The 17,590-nt window shown below is 49.7% G+C and overlaps 1 protein-coding gene across 2 annotated transcripts in view; it reads right to left on the bottom strand.

Annotated features, from left to right (window-relative positions):
• LOC126035320 (uncharacterized) overlaps positions 1 to 17,590 on the bottom strand; it is a 245,625-nt gene that overhangs the window by 84,395 nt on the left and 143,640 nt on the right. The window contains exon 1 of one of the 2 annotated variants that reach the window (XM_049793821.1): positions 17,031 to 17,334. The exons of the other annotated variant lie outside the window; for it this stretch is intronic. The gene's annotated coding sequence lies outside the window, so the exon portion shown is untranslated. Of the gene's footprint in view, positions 1 to 17,030; positions 17,335 to 17,590 lie in introns of those variants that run through there. 2 annotated transcript variants of the gene reach the window in all.

Below are 17,590 nucleotides of genomic sequence, written 5' to 3' on the forward strand. Positions count from 1 at the left end.
ACGATGGCTTGTCCTGTGCTATTGTAGGGGATGCCTTGTTTTAAGGTGATGTTCCATTTTGTGGCGAACTCTTGAGTTGACTTGGAAATGAAGTTTGTACCATTATCTGTTTTAATTTGTTTTGGAATGCCAAGCCATGCCATAGCGGTTAGCCAATGCTGGATTGTCACTTTAGAGTTCGTTTTCGCATGCTGGGTTGCAACAATCATGCCGCTATATGTGTCGACTGTTACGGCGAGCCAGACTCTGGGTTTTAACAATTGGCAGAGGGTAAAGTCTGTTTGCCAAATCTCCGAGGCCCTAAGACCTCTGGGGTTAACTCCACTGGACCACAGGGGCGCTTTTTGGCAATGGGGGCAGGTGGCCACTATGTGCCTGGCGTCTGCTATTGAGATGTCGCACTTTTTGACGAGTGCTTTGGCTCCGACGTGCAGTGACTCATGCAGTTGTCGCGCGTCTCGCAGAGTCCAGAGTCCCTTTGCTGCGGCATCAGCTTTATCATTGCCAATTTGATATAATCCTTTGACAGGGTCGTGGCTGTTGACATGTATAACTGACACAGTACCTTGATGCGAGAAAAGTGCTTCTTCGATCATGGCTGCGGCAGGGGATGCTGAGATGCCTGGTCCGGACATTGCTTGGCAAAGTCTGGCAACGAACATGGAGTCTGTTACGATGTTAAGGTGCTCAGATTGAAACAGCCCACACGCCAAAACTACAGCAGAGGCTTCTAATAGTTGGACTGACAGCAACATATCTGTCATTTTGATACATTGCCACTGTTCTTGTGCTCGCCACACCACGGCTGCGGTAGAGGTGGTTGAGGAAGCGTCGGTGAAGATGGTCTGTCCTGGTAGTGGCCGGTCTCTGACCTTTTGTGGAAGGTCAATATCTACTATCGCTAGCAGCTGAGTCCATGGGGGTTTTATGGCATAACAAAGCTCTCCTACAAATCCAAAAAGGGCCAAGGCAAGATGCTCTGAGACTGCCACTGATGATGTTGGGATTTGTTTCCGGAAAGGTAAGTATATTTTTGCAGGTTCGAAACCCAAGTGACTTAGGGCAAGTTTTCTGCCCTTCATAATGAGGCTTCCGAGACACTCTACTCCCGGGGTAAATGCGCGTGAGGTTTTTCCGAGGGCTATCCATTGTACTGGTTTAGCTGTATCAGGGGGTCCTTGTGCTAGCACTCCCACTCCTCCCTCTTTGGTGAAATGGACGTAAAGGTCCAATGGTAGGCTTGGATTCCATCTGGAGAGGACCGCTGTAGACAACTGTCGTTTGATGAAATCGAGTGAGCGCGTGGCCTTGTCTGAGAGGGTCTTTTGTTCCCATGGATGCTTGCCGCTAACAAGCTCATACAGTGGAGACATAACTTCTGGTGGGATGAGGATGACGTTGCGCAACTACTGCAAAGATCCTACTAGCTGCTGTGCGTTGTGAAGCGTTTTGATACTACGGCGAATTTTAACTGCCGGGGGTGTTACATGGGAGCTAGCGATTTTTACACCTAAAAATGTAACTGAAGGACCTCTTTTTATTTTTGCTTCAGCTATTTCAAAGCCATTGGCCTTTAGAACCTTGGAGATTGCTGACACGAGGTTGTCTACGAGGTCTGGCGTTGGAGCTGCAATGAGAATATCATCCATATATTGGATAATGGTAGCTTCTGGGTTCACTGATCGAACGGGCACTAAGGCTCGGCCTACAATAATTTGGCATATGGTAGGAGAGTTAACCATTCCTTGGGGAAGAACCTTCCAGTGGAATCGCAAACTGGGTTGCTGACCATTAGGGAACACAACAGAAAAGGCAAATCGTTCTCTGTCTTGTTCGTGTAGGGGTATAGAGAAGAAGCAGTCCTTGATATCGAGTACCGCGCATGGTTGGTTCGTTGGAACGAAGGAGTTGACGGGTAGTCGTGTTTGTACTGGGCCCATGGCCTGGATTTTTTTGTTGACAGCACGCAGATCGTGGAGCAGACGAAAGCCTTCACCGCTGCGTTTCGGTATAACAAACCCTGGTGTGTTCCACGGGGAAGTAGATGGCTGAATATGCCCTTTTTCTAATTCTCGCTGGAGCAATTGAAGGAGGATTGACAATCGAGGCTCGGGGATGGGCCACTGCTCGACCCACACCGGGTCTGACGATTTCCAGGTTAGCTTGATTGGAGGTGGAGGGTATACTGCAGTGGCCCTTAAGGTAAATTTGTCACTCTGACGTTCAGCCGGGATAGAGCGTCTCGTCCGAGCAAAGGTGGGATGTTCGAAAGAACGTAAACATGTATTTGGACTTCTGTTTCGGGCCTTCTTTTGTCGTAGAGGGTTATTGATATTAATTCAATGCTTTTCTTTGCGATGGAAACTCCTCCTACTCCGCCTACGGTGGGGGCATCTTCTAACTTCCAGCCTGGGGGCCAAAGCGTCTGCGGAATGACTGTTACATCCGTGCCGGTGTCGATCAGGAAGGGGACACTGATTGCGGTATCACTGAGCCGAGAGCGGTTTGAAGGGCTGTTACCGGGGATTATGTCGGAGTTGTAAAAGTACTGCCGGCAAATTCCCCATATTATTGGCGGGGTATTGCATTGTACTGCCAGGGCCACTCGAAGGTTTTGATCTCCAAATTGTCCTTCGAAGTTGCGAATGTAGTTAGGTCTGGCTGGGTCATCGGCTGGGGGAACGACTGCTGTGGGGGCATTGGCTGGGCCATAAAGTTGGTGGCTTCTTGAGGAGGTAGCGGATTCGGAAGCTGCTCGCCCCATGCGGGGTTCACATAACTGGGCCGCCGAATATCCCAGCTGGGAGGGGGCCTCGTGCGGCCCGCAGGTCCCCTCCCCTGCCCGTTTCCCTGCTTTTTTAGCCTGCATTCTCTGGCAATATGACCTTTTTTGCCACAAGCCCAGCATGGCCCTCTCAGCTTGCCTTGGGGTGGGGGATCAGGCGGTACTGGTTGGCTGTGGCCATGGCGACTTTGGACGGCCATTACTCCGGCCACGGCAGCGCTCACTGCAGCGTGAATTGGGGTCAGATGTTCTTCCCTTGCCACATGCTTGATCATTGCCGCAACACTAGAGCCTGGTGGCACTGATCGCAAAATTTCTTTGGTGTTTTGGTTGCATTGTTGTCGCAGGCAGTTGGCGACGACTGGGCCTTTGGCTTCTGCTGGCAAGTTGGAAGAGTCTACGGCAGCTTGGAGACGGTCTACAAATTGGGTGAAGCTTTCGCTTTCACTTTGTTTTATGGTAGACCACGGGGCTGGCTTAGCGACTATCCCGCAAGTGGTACGGATGGCTTCCCTAGCTGTGCGAGTTGTAGCCGCGATTTCTGGGGCTCTCATCTTTTGGGCTTGTGCCTGAGGAGTGACCATTGTTGGGTCTCTGCCCATTAACCGCTGTAGGCTAGAGTTTCGCAATGGGTGGTCGTCCCCGGCAACCTTGGCCAGCATATTTGAGCAATTATCCTCCCATTCTTGCTTAAATACTATCATCCCTGCGCCATCGAAAATCATTCTGCACGTTTGTTTAATGTCGAAAGGGAGCATATCATCGTTGCCAAACACACTGTCAATTAGGGTGGAAACCATCGCGGAGTTTATTCCTTTTTCAGCAATTGCCTTAACGATTGCTTGTATGTCTTTAGGGTTAATTGGAGAGCAAGTCTTTTGGCCGTTTATTTCCCTGACCGGGAAAGCTAGCGCTGTGGGTGGGGCCCACTCGGCACACACCCTTTGAATTTTTTTCCAATCTGTGAGCGGCGTAGATTTTTGCAAGCTTTTCTTGACCATATATGACGAGGCCAAGCCTTTAAGTTTGTTAGAGCTTGCTTGCATTTCCTCATTATCCGAGTCGGAACTTGGGCTGGATGTATAACACTTTGCATCCCACACGCGCCACTGGCCACCCCCGTCGTCCTCCGAGTCAGAGGCGGAAGTCGAGTGGTCCGAGACTTCCGGGCTACGGTATCTTTTGTTTGGGCTCCGCCCTCTCCCCTTTCCGCGGGTGGGCTTCTTCCCACCCCCTCTCCGCCTCCCTTCCGGGGAGTTTCTTTCCTTATAAGGAAACGCCTTAGGACGCGCGCCCCGATTGGGCCCCGGGCTCCCCTCCCTTTTTCCGTCCGCGATCTCCTCCCACTTTTCCTTGGATTCCCGACTGCGCATGTTTGTGGCGGGAAACGGCTCACCGCCCCGCCCCGCCCCTCTCCCTCTTCACCGGCGCCATTTTGTGGCGCATACGGTGGGGGTCTTTCGCAAACCTCCTCGGGACCCTCGTTGTTAAACGCGTTCTCGCGCACATCGACATTATCACATTTTTGCCGCTGAACCTGTTTTACGGCCAAATTGGGGGTAGGACTGGGGGACCGAGACAACGATTGCGGGCAATCTTTGTCTTTGGATGGTGGGTCAGGATCGGCAGGACAATCACTAAACATCGTTTGAGTAGTTGCTCCAACCCCCACTTTAGGAGTAACTTTCAAACAACTTTGGGCCGCTTTCCAGGTCTCTTGCTCTTGCAATGCTTTTCGCAATGCTTGCGTAACCCTCCCCCAACTCTTAAGACACTTGCTGGACCCTGAACACATTACGTCCTCTGCAAGCGTTTTCGTACATCTGTCCCAACACTCTGAGTGAAGAATGTCTACAGGACGCTCAATGGTGCTTAATTTAAGCAATCTTGTAACCGCGCATTCGAAGTCTTTAGCCTTACAGTCAATCCCCCACTGCTTATGCAGTTGCGAAACTACCTTGCCGAGAGCTTCCATCCTGGCGGTACGGGAGCGTCCTCCCCGCCGAAGTTGGTCCCGCCGCTCCGGCCATCTTCTCGCGTCCGTTGAGTTTCCCAATATCCAGGCCGCGCCTTCCCGTGTACTGGGGGCGCGGTTATTTTTCGTCCTGGGTTTCGGCACCACTATGTTGCCTCTTGTGAGGCAAGGCGACCCGGTTCGGAGAAGACACGACGGCAAAACGTACAGGCCGTTCGGGCTAGTCACACATGGACACCAATGTGGTAGATGGCGAAAAGCATTTATTTCCCGTGTTACTTCCTTATATAGCCACGGTGCGCTTGCGTCATCACTGAACTGCTATTGGTTAACGTAACTGGAGGGAGTGGGGCCCTACCTTTCTGTACATCGCGAAATCTTCCGATCGGGTTACCTGTCTAACCACAATTATACAGCGGGGCTTCCTCAGCCCGTGTCACCTCCTCCTCTGGCAACATTCCAAAATCTTTGGCTTCTGGCCAGTCCATGATCACTTCTAACATTCCTGGGCGGCTGGGGTTTCCTATGCAAGCTCGCTGTGTGATCAGTGTGATCCACTTACTCCATGTGGCGTCAGTCACGTGATGTGTAGAGGAGACCCTCCCTTTGAACATCCAGCCCAGCACTGGCAGTCGAGGTGCTAAGAGGAGCTGTGTTTCAGTACCAACCACTTCTGAGGCAGCTCGAACTCCTTCATATGCTGCCAAGATCTCTTTTCAGTTTGAGTATAGCGAGCCTCGGATCCTCGATATCCTCGACTCCAAAACCCCAGAGGTCGGCCTCGGGTCTCCCCAGGTGCTTTCTGCCAAAGGCTCCAGGTAGGGCCATTCTCCCCAGCTGCAGTAGAGAGCACATTTTTAATATCTTGTCCTGTCCGGACTGGCCCAAGAGCTACTGCATGAACAATCTCCCACTTAATTTGTTCAAAGGCTTGTTGTTGCTCAGGGCCCCATTTAAAATCATTCTTCTTCTGGGTCACTTGATAGAGAGGGCTTACAATCAGACTGTAATTTGGAATATGCATTCTCCAAAAACCCACAACACCTAAGAAGGCCTGTGTTTCCTTTTTATTAGGCGGTGGAGACGTAGCTGCTATTTTGTTAATCACGTCCATTGGGATCTGACGACGTCCATCTTGCCATTGTATCCCCAAAAACTGGATCTCCCATGCAGATCCCTTGACCTTACTTTCTTTTATGGCAAAACCAGCCTTCAAAAGGATTTGGATTATTTACTTCCCTTTCTCAAAAACTTCTTCTGCCGTGTTGCCCCATACAATGATGTCATCAATATATTGCAGGTGCTCCGGAGCTTCACCTTTTTCCAGTGCAGCCTGGATCAGTCCATGGCAAATGGTGGGGCTGTGTTTCCACCCCTGGGGCAGTCGATTCCAGGTGTACTGGACGCCCCTCCAAGTGAAAGCAAACTGTGGCCTGCATTCCGCTGCCAAAGGAATGGAGAAAAATGCATTAGCAATGTCAATTGTGGCATACCGCTTAGCTGCCTTTGATTCCAGTTCATATTGAAGCTCTAACATATCTGGCACAGCAGCGCTCAGCGGTGGCGTGACTTCATTCAGCCCACGATAATCTACTGTTAGTCGCCATTCCCCATTGGATGTCTGCACGGGCCATATGGAACTATTAAAGGGTGAGTGAGTTTTGCTGATCACTCCTTGGCTCTCCAATTGGCAAATCAGCTTATGGATGGGGATCAGGGAGTCTCGGTTGGTGCGATATTGTCGCCGGTGCACCGTCGTGGTAGCAATTGGCACCTGTTGTTCTTCAACCTTCAGCAACCCCACAACCGAAGGGTCTTGGGAGAGACCCGGCAGGGTAGACAGCTGTTCAATCTCCTCCGTCTCCAATGCAGCTATACCAAAGGCCCAACGGTACCCTTTTGGGTCCTTGAAATACCCCGTCCTGAGATAATCTATACCAAGGATGCACGGGGCCTCTGGGCCAGTCGCAATGGGGTGTTTCTGCCACTCATTCCAGGATAGACTCATTTCAGCTTCCAATACGGTTAGCTCTTGGGATCCCCCTGTCACACCAGAGATACAGATGGGTTCTGCCCCTTTATAACTTGATGGAATTAGGGTACATTGTGCACCAGTGTCCACTAGAGCCTTATATTCCTGTGGGTCTGATGTGCCAGGCCATCGAATCCACACTGTCCAGTAGACTCGGTTGTCCCTCTCCTCCACCTGGCTGGAGGCAGGGCCCCTCTAATCCTGGTTAGAATATCCGTTACTCACTTTCTTCACACGTGAATCAGAAGTCCCCTCAATAGGATCAGAAATGAGATCAGCCCATCTACTGCGTCTGGGGGACTGCTCACGGGAAACTGGAGCAGCAGTTTTCCAAGAAGAGTCCTCTTTTCTGGTTGCTTTTTCTTGCAACTCCTGTACCCGTGCATCCAGGACTGAGGTAGGTTTTCCATCCCACTTCCTCATGTCCTCTCCATGGTCACACAGGTAAAACCACAGGTTAGCCCTTCGTGAGTACTTTCTCTCTCCTCTCTCTTGGGCAGAGGAACGCTTACTCCCAATAACTGCGATGCGGGCCTGTACAGGTGGGGAGGAGGACAGATCCACTTTGAATTGCTGGAACTGTCGGGACAACTCCTCTACAGCTGAGACACAGGCCCGTAAGGAGGAAGAGAGACTTCCTTCATATTGCCCCCCCCTAATTCCCCTGTTTCTTGTGGAGTAACAGATGGGGGAATTTTTTCGGCGCCAACGGCCTGGCTGGGTATGGGCAAAGGCTGCGTCTGTGCAGGCGTCTCAGCATTAACAGAAATGGATGTCAGGGGTGGTGGAGATAGTTGTGTAGAGAATGTCCCCCCAACTCCAGCGGGGTAGGCTGACGTGGCAGCCGTGGAGGCAGCAGAGGGGGTCACGGCCGCGCAGGCAGGGGTGGCGGCCTGCCGGTCTGCCCTCATTGCCTTCAGCATGTCTCAAATTACTTTCCCGAGCGCTGCATATTTTTTCATCTCCTTTATCTTACCCCCCTTGCAGTTAGCAGCGTCCCACAGCGCCTTGCCTATTTTATCCCAGGTCGCTTCTTCAAATGCGACATTTACATTCGGGATAAGTTCTTTCTTCCAGGCCCATAAAAGTAACCCCTTTAACACAGAATTACCGAATTTCAGTCCTCTCTCAGAGAGAAAATGACGAAGGAGCTTTAGGACTGCTTCCTGCATTTTGTCCAACCCCATCTCCTTCCCGCTCACCTAATCAGGGCAAGATTCAAGCTTCCGCACGTCTCCTCGTTTTCCCAGCTCAGGGCGAGATTCAAGGTTACGCGTGTCCCAGCTCAGCTGAAGCTCATGTCGTGCTTCCCAGCTTAGCTGACGCTCATGCCATCCTGCCGGGGCAGCAGGAACACTTTCGGCTGGCTCCTCCGCTTCCTCGTCGGTTCAGCTGCACCAGAAATTCCCATAGAGACGATAAAGTGCTGATCTGAGGGTCCCTGTTCGGGCGCCAAATGTTGCGGAGGATCCACAGGGGAAATCACGCACAGACCAATGTGATCAAGTGAAGTCCATTTACTACAACTTTCAGCACAGTTATATACCTTATGTGCTTGCGCACGCGCCTTATACAATACTCTAATTGGTACAATACCCCGGTTCACGCGGCGCTATCTTATCCTCTATTGGCTGTGCAAGCTTCTTCACGAGGTGTCCAGCAGTTACTTATCTCATTCTTCGGCATCCAGGAGTTGCTTGTCAGGCTCTTCTTATCTTCCTTTTTCCCAGCATACAAGGGCACAGCGTCCTTGTCTGCTCCAGCACTTTGTAAACTTATGCTTCGTTCCCACCTAACGGCTGGATTGCTCACATGCCCTCACCCAGCCAAGAAATCCTCAGCAGTTACCGCATATCCTGATAGACGTTTTCCTTCACGGATTAAACTGCTTCCGTCAGTATATAGTTCCCAATCTGTTTCTTCCAGTGGCGCATCTCGGAGATCCAGTTGGCTGTAGTAGACTTCTTCAATTGTCTGCAGGCAGTCATGTTCCAGTTCTCCTTCAACTTGATCAGTTGTTAAAAACACAGCAGGGTTAACGCTGGTAGTAGTTTTTAAGTAAACATCATCTTGCTCCAGCCACACCACTTGGTATTTCAGCATTCCACTAGGGTATAACCAATGCCCCCCTTTCTGTTTGAGCACAGTAATTACCACATGGGGAACATACACTGTAATTCTCTGTCCTAGGGTGAACTTGTGAGCTTCTTAGATCAATAGCACAGTTGCAGTGACAGCTCTCAAACAACCAGGCCATCCCAGACTCACATTGTCTAATTGTTTCGAGAAGTAGGCCACAGCTTGCCAACTTGGTCCCAGATATTGGAACAGGACACCCAGAGCTATACCTTTTCTTTCATGAGTAAAGAGTTCAAATGTCTTTGTGAGATCTGGCAGGCCTAGGGCTGGCGCCCCCATTAGAGCCTGTTGTAGTTCTTTGAAAGTAGCTTTCCCGGCATCAGTCCAATCTATAAATCCATTGTTTGAGGTTTTGAACTGCTCATATAAAGGTCGGACCAGCAGGCCATAATTTGCAATCCACAGGCGATGCCACCCAAACATTCCCAGAAAGGCTTGCAATTCTTTTAGAGTCTTAGGTTCAGGGAGATGGCAAATTGCCTCTTTTCTCTCAGTTCCTAATTGTCTCCGTCCTTTAGGATTTCAAAACTCAAATAAGTTACTTCTTTCTGGGTTATTTGGGCTTAGTCTTTTGACACTCGATATCCACTGATTCCCAAAAAGTTCAAAAGGCTAATAGTTAACTTTGTGCATTGTTCTTCTGTCTCAGCTGCAATTAACATACCATCCGCATATTGCAACAAGATCCCTTCATTATTTTCTTTCTTCCAAATCTCTAATTCTCATGCCAATTGGTAGGGCTGTTCTTAAAGCCTTGAGGCAAGACTGTCCATGTATATTGTGGTTTTCTCCCAGTCTCAGGATTTTCCGGACTCAATCCTGGCTTTAAATCAATTCTCACAGGCTCTGCTCCTTTGGATTTACCAGGATTTAATCTTTTGGATTCACCAGCTCAGATGATTGGAATTACAGCATTATTTACTTTGACTGGTATGATCCCCTGCTTTCGGTGACCGTCCTGTAACAACAAAGCCACTGCTTCGATATGTTTAGTTTCTGGAATTAGAATTTTAATCTCACCATTTTTAAATTTAATTTCTGCTTCCAATTTCTCAAGTAGGTCTCTCCCTAACAGGGGTTTAGGAGAATTTGGCAAATACAGAAATTGATGAGTGACCCATTGCTTTCCTAATTTCATTGTCAAAGGTTTAAAGAAGGGTCTAGTCTCTCGTTCACCTGTCGCACCAACAACACTAATTTCTTCAGAACTTAATTCCCCCTCTAAGGTGTTTAAAACTGAAAAGGTGGCTCCAGTGTCAACTAAAAATTCAATTTTCTGTTCTCCCAGGTTAGCTGTAACCAGAGGTTCTGCTGGGAGACTCCCCTCTGGTCCCCATCAGATACTTTCACCCAACTTTCCCAAGAAAGGGTGAACTTGCTGAGATTGTGCAGTCAAGATTGGGATCACCTGTGACCTTGTAGATCTCAGGGGACACTCCCCTTTCCAGTGTCCTTCTTGTTTACAGTATGCACACTGATTCGGTCCCAGGGGCTGGTTTAATCCCACTGGTGACCCCAATCCAGTTCCTCTCCCTCATTCCATTCTTCGACCCCATCCCCTTCCTCAAGGAATAACTCCTCTGCCTCATCCCACGCCAGCTCCTACTTCCAGAGCAGCTACTAACCTTGTATTCATTTCACTCTGTAATTCATCTCTATTTCTATATGCCAGCCAAGCAACTTCTAATCATTTTCCCCAATCTCGAGAATCTGCTCCTTGTTATTTTTGTAATTTCCTTCTCATATCATCAGAAGATTGTCCTATAAATAAAGGAGCCAATTGAGCTTTTCCTTCTTCAGACTCAGTATATTTCCTAGCAGCATCTTTTAATCTGCTTAGAAATTCAGTGGGAGACTCTTTTCTATCTTGTTTAATTTCATATAATTTAGACATGTTAATTGCCTTAGGCATAGCATTTCTGATTCTGAATAGAACCCATTTTTTATATTGATCTAGCAATCTTCTCTGAGCCAAATTATTAGGATCCCATCTGGGATCAGTAGATGGAAAATTTTGTTCCACCGTTCCCTGTAATACTCCAGAAGCTACTTGTGCTTCTACCTGGGTTCTAGCAGCCCTCCGGATCATGCGGCAGAGGATCCACAGGGGACATCACACACAGACCAATGTGATCAAGTGAAGCCCATTTACTACAACTTTCAGCACAGTTATATACCCTATGTGCTTATGCACGCGCCTTATACAATACTCTAATTGGTCCAATACCCCGTTTCACGCGGCGCTATCTTACCCTTTATTGGCTGCTCAAGCTTCTTCACGAGGCATCTTGTGGTTGCTTATCTCGTTCTTTGGCATCCAGGAGTTGTTTGTCAGGCTCTTCTTATCTTCCTTTTCCCAGCGAACAAGGACACAGCGTCCTTGTCCGCTTCAGCACTTTGTAAACTTATGCTTCGTTCCCACCTAAAGGCTGGATTGCTCACATGCCCTCGCCCAGCCAAGAAATCCTCAGCAGGATCATATCTCTTTCTGCGCTATTGTCATGGGTTCAGCTGGGATAGGGTTAATTTTTACAGGAACCTGGGAGGTGGGGGGCACAGCCGGGACAGCTGACCTGAACTAGCCAAGGAGCTATTCCATACCATGTGCCATCATGCTCAGTATATATCTGAGGAGCGGACTGGGGGGAGTTCTCTCAACTGACTTTCGGTGGGGGAAGTGGCGGAGCATCGGGTTCCGGGTGGTGAGCAGTTGCACTGTGCATCACTCGCTTTGTATATTCTTTTATTAGTACCGTTGTTGATGTTGTAACTTCTCTTTTTGTGTGTGTTGTCCCAGTAAACTGCCCTTGTCTCAACCCTCGAGGTTCCAGTTTGGGTTTTTTTCCTTTTCTCTCCTCCGTCTCCCCCCCATCCCACCGCAGGGGGGCAGGAGGAGTGAGCGAGCGGCTGCGTGGTCCTTTGTTACCGGCTGGGCTGAAACCACGACAGTCCTTTTTAGCGCCCAACGTGGGGCAACGAAGGGTTGAGATTGAGATAACGACAGATCTGACCAGAGCGTGTTGAAACAAATTTGTCATATGCATTTCTTATATTGGATAAATAGACGTGAGTCATAATGTTGGTACATTTGTTTACATGGTGGCGTTTTGTAAGCTCTTATATGCTCTATGTATTGCCTGTAGTTGCGTATCTCATCTCTGGGAGAGTGATTGGGATTATCATTTTGCTGTACTGGGCAATGTCGACTTGTGAAATGATTACATCACTGGTCATGAGGTTAAGCTGGTATCTGTATGAGGCAGTGATATCATTTCCATACTTTGGGCACCTTCTGTCGGATTTTATTGGTAATTACACCCAATCCATGGGGAAGTTAGGGGGGGACACTTCCCCCCGTCCGTTCGCCTCCCTTCTCTCCTTCCAGCTAATTACAACAGCTTTTGAGAATTTTGAATATCCTTGGGATGCGCAAGCCAGTGTGCTGTTAGTGCTATGCATCCTGAATATGTTTCAGGTCTTGTTTAGGGCTACAAAAAGGCTCTTTAAGAGGACCACCCAGAGATCTGCCCCAAAGCTGGATATTCATGGGTGGCACGGCATGTGGGAGGATATGGGCAAGTATCTAGAGAACTTCTCACCTCCAGTGGCTTGGAAGTTCACTCCCAAACAACTACAGAACCCTCATGAAGTGGTAGAATATTTGAAAGGAAAATGCTGTGGCTATTCCAGAGACGCACAACTCACTGCATTGTGCTGGGCCCTGGCCAGTATCTACCAAACACTGCTTGATATTAGGCAGCACCCTCAGGGAGAAAATGGGGAAAATATGGAAAATAGGGCAACAGGCAGCGTGGCTACCCCTACCCCGGCAATAGGCAGTGTGGCTACCCCAACCCCGGTGACAGGTACTGCAGCTAAACCAGAGAACCAACCTGTGCCAGTATCAGTCGCCCCTGTACAGAAAAAGAAACACACAAAGAAATCAGTTCGCTTAGTGAGAGATGAAGATGAACCAGGGTCATCATGGGAACAGGAGGAAGAGACAGAACCTGAAATAATTACCCGATCTCTATCCCTGAGTGAGTTGCGTGACATGCGAAAAGATATTAGCCGCCACCCAGGTGAGCACATTGTTACCTGGCTGCTCCGATGCTGGGATAGCGGGGCTAGTAGTGTGGAATTAGAGGGTAAGGAAGCCAAGCAGTTGGGATCTCTGTCTAGGGAAGGGGGCATCGACAAGGCGATTGGGAGAAAACCCCAAGTCCTCAGCCTCTGGAGGCAACTTCTGTTAGGTGTAAAGGAAAGATACCCCTTCAGGGATGAAGTTACATGTCACCAAGGCAAGTGGACCACCATGGAGAGAGGTATCCAGTACCTGAGAGAATTAGCCATGCTGGAGGTGATTTATAATGATCCAGAAAATGCGCAGTCACCCACAGATCCAGATGAAGTCCAATGCACACAACCCATGTGGCGGAAGTTTCTACGAAGTGCACCACCAACCTATGCCAACTCATTGGCAGTAACGTCCTGGAGAGAAGGCTATGGACAAACGGTGGACGAATTGTCTGTCCAACTCCGGCAATACGAAGGAAGTCTTTCTTCCTCCCTACAGGCCTGTGTCTCGGCTGTAGAGGAATTGTCCCGAGAGTTCCAGCAATTCAAAGTGGATATGTCCACCTCCCCACCTGTACAGGCCCGCATCGCAGCTATTGGGAGTAAGCATTCGTCTGCCCAAGGGGGATGAGAGAGAAAGTACACTCGATGGGCTAACCTGTGGTTTTACCTGCGTGACCATGGAGAGGACATGAGGAAGTGGGATGGAAAACCTACCTCAGTCCTGGATGCACAGGTACGGGAGTTGCGAGAAAAAGCAACCAGAAAAGAGGATTCTTCTTGGAAAACTGCTGCTCCATGTCGGGGGATGCAACGGGTCTGCAGAATGCCTGACAGTTCGAGAACAGCGCGATCTTGAGCAGCTTGTAGCGTATCCTTCAAAGTCTGGAAAGATCCGAGAAGACCAGTACAAAAACAAGACAGTGATAAGAAGAACCGTCCTAACGATCTCACCAATCATGAATTGTTAGTTACTAACTAAGCCAATCATATACTAACAGATACTCTGAAGAAGGGGATAAAAAGGTGTGTTAGAACAATAAAGTAGCCATTTTGCATGATCTATTACTTGTCATGTCCGTCTCTACCACGACAAATGGTGACCCCGATGCGCCTGAGTGAACAGATCATCTAACGGCGATAAATCCAGCACTAGCAAGAAGTATACCGGCGGCGACAAGAGCTGCGAAAGAGTATACTAGCGGTGAGAAGAGCTGCAGAGATGGAGCCTGGTGAAGCTCAGAGCAGTGGGAATCTGCTTGGTCTGGACCTGAACTTCGACACCTAAAAAGGTGAGTCACCGGGGACCAAACTGTTAGAATGGGGCAGCAATTAACGAAAGAAAAGGAGACGATTTTGTCTACCTGGAAAGCCCTGTTAAAAAGAAAAGGGGTTAAAACCCCAGAACAAAGCCTGAAAAGGATTTTAATACGGTGTAAGATGCAAGGCTTTACAGCCACAACAGTTACTGCATTCAGTGTGGGTGCATGGCAAGCAGTGGGCTGGAAAATGTTTGGTGAGATCTCTAAAGGACAGAAAGAGCTGTGTAAATTGGCGATCCTATGGCGTCTATTACGCGAGACCCTGAAGGAATGGAAAGCAGAATGTGATGCGAATGATCAGCAAAAGAAAGATGAGAAAGCAGAACATGTTAGCAAGGAAAAAGATTCTGACCAAGGAACAGCTGCAGCCGATGCTGCCGTATCAGCAGTAGCAGGCAGAAAACCCCTCACGGGTGAAATCAGATCATGCCCTTATCCATCTCCTCCTCCTACGCCATTAAATACTTCACTGGGCGATGAGGGGCCCTCCTCACCTAGTGGTGCAGCAGCGGAAGGGGTGACTCCATCAGCCCCCCCCCCCCCCAGGAGAAAAATACGGCAACTCCGGCAAATAACACCGAGCTGGAAACTGAGGGCCGAAAGGAAAGTGAGAGCCAAACTGAAACTGAGGCAGAAGAAGCTCTAATTGACGCTATGCAATCTCTGCATCTTGCAGATAAAACCATAACGACAGAACCCCTGCCATGGACTCTCCCCCCATCCACAATAACTGTAGTCCTGTTGAGGATTTCTTGGCTGGGTGAGGGCATGTGAGCAATCCAGCCTTTAGCTGGGAACGAAGCATAAGTTTACAAAGTGCTGAAGCAGACAAGGATGCTGTGCCCTTGTACGCTGGGAAAAAGGAAGACAAGAAGAGCCTGACAAGCAACTCCTGGATGCCGAAGAATGAGATAAGTAACTGCTGGACACCTCGTGAAGAAGCTTGCACAGCCAATAGAGGATAAGATAGCGCCGCGTGAACCGGGGTATTGTACCAATTAGAGTATTGTATAAGGCGCGTGCGTAAGCACATAACGTATATAACTGTGCTAAAAGTTGTAGTAAATGGGCTTCACTTGATCACACTGTTCTGTGTGTGATTTCCCCTGTGGATCCTCTGCAACATTTGGCACCTGAACAGGGACCCTCAGATCAGCACTTTATCGTCTCTATGGGAATTTCTGGTGCAGCTGAACTGACGAGGGAGCGGAGGAACTGGCTGAGAGTGTTCCTGCTGCCCCGGCAGGATGGCATGAGCGTCAGCTAAGCTGGGAAGCACGACATGAGCTTCAGCTGAGCTGGGACACGCGTAACCTTGAATCTCGCCCTGAGCTGGGAAGATGAGGAGACGTGCGTAAGCTTGAATCTCGCCCTGATCAGGTGAGCGGTCGGAGAAGGAGATGGGGTTGGACAAAATGCAGGAAGCAGTCCTAAAGCTCCTTCGTAATTTTCTCTCTGAGAGAGGACTGAAATTCGATAATTCTGTGTTAAAGGGGTTGCTTTTATGGGCCTGGAAGAAAGAACTTATTCTGAGTATAAACGTCGCATTTGAAGAAGCGACCTGGGATAATATAGGCAAGGTGCTGTGGGACACTATTAGCGGCGGGGGGGATAAGGCAAAGGAAGCAAACAAATACGCAGAGCACTGGAAGGTAATTCGAGATGTGCTACAGGCACTGAGGGCGGACCGGCAGGCAGCCGCCGCTGAGTGCGCGGCCGTGACCCCCTCTGCTGCCTCCACGGCTGCCGCGTCAGCCCACCCCGCTGGAGTTGGGGGGACATTCTCTACACAGCTATCTCTACCCCCCCGAACATCCATTTCTGTTAATGCTGAGACGCCTGCACAGACACAGCCTTTGCCTATACCCAGCCAGGCCGTTGGCGCCGAAAAAATTCCCCTGCCTGTTACTCCGCGAGAAGCGGGGGAATTAGGGGGGGCCGATTGTCGCCCGGCAGGTCCGGAGCCGACAGACTCGGGGGTGACTAATGCGGATAAACAGGTTGCGGGGGTGAGGGAACCATCTCCATCGGGTAGTGCGATGGAAGAGCTGAGGGAGGTGGTGCACCAATTACAAAAACTGACAGTACGGTCGGGAGAGCCAGAAGTGAGGGAGAAACGTTCACCCTCCCGAAAGGATGAACCGAGAAGGCAAGAGAATGAAGATTCCGGCCGTATACCAGTCCCGCTCCCTTCCCCCCCTTCTCGCCACCCCCTCCGCCCCCTCCCTCGACCCTCCCCTCCCGCCCCCTCCCTCCGCCCCTCCCTCTCCGCCCACCCCCCCCCCCCGCCCGTTTGCAGCGGCGCGTGTCAGCCGGCCATGGAGTGGCCGCCGCCAGCCGCGGCCGTGGCCGGCCCCCGGGCAGAACCGTCCGCGCCCCCGCCCCCGCCCGTTAATCCATCCCGCCTCTCGGAACCAGAGACGGTGAAACCAACTGCGCCCGCGATAGACGCGGAGCCGCTTGTAATAGCCGCTGCAGAAGAAAGGCAGAGACATTGGAGGGGAGTAATAAAAGAGGCCATTATAGAAGGGACTATGCTCCAAGCATTCCCAGTTATTGCACCCAATGGACAGAAAAAATGGGAGGCGTTTGACTGGAAGGTCATTGAAAGATTAAGGAATGCTGTGAGTCAGTACGGAATCAAATCCGCCTTAACTCACCAAATACTGCAATTCATTTTTTCTGCTGATACACTGATACCTCAAGATATTAAACAGCTAGCACAGTTGGTTTTGACACCCGCCCAAATGTTAGTGTTTTTCCGGCAGTGGGAGACGTTCTGTGATAGGGAACAAGCAACATCACGACAACAAACAGATCCCTTATGGGGAGTAACCACACAGATGCTGATGGGTACTGGACCCTTCGCATCAGGGAACGCTCAGTTACAATGTATCACTGAGGTTCATCATCTATCACAGATCTTGGCGTATCAAGCTTTTCTTACCATACCAGACAATATGTACAGCCATGCTTTTACCCAGGTGAAACAGGAGTATAACAAACCTTTCACACAGTTTATTAATAGACTGCATAGGGCAATCTATGACCACCCTGACATGGACGAGGGCATGAAAGAAAAAATGTTCAAAATACTCGCTTTTGAAAATGCTACTGAAAAGACACGCAAAGCATTGTGTAATTTGCCGAAAAATGCAGACATCGTTGATATGATAGAATACATGGATCAATCAATGAACTCACAGAAAGCAGCCTATGTTGCCGCAGCTCTACAAGGAGCTATAAAGAAGTACAAGGCC

This window comes from Accipiter gentilis, chromosome W, assembly GCF_929443795.1.
Source record: "Accipiter gentilis chromosome W, bAccGen1.1, whole genome shotgun sequence".
Taxonomy (NCBI): domain Eukaryota; kingdom Metazoa; phylum Chordata; class Aves; order Accipitriformes; family Accipitridae; genus Astur; species Astur gentilis.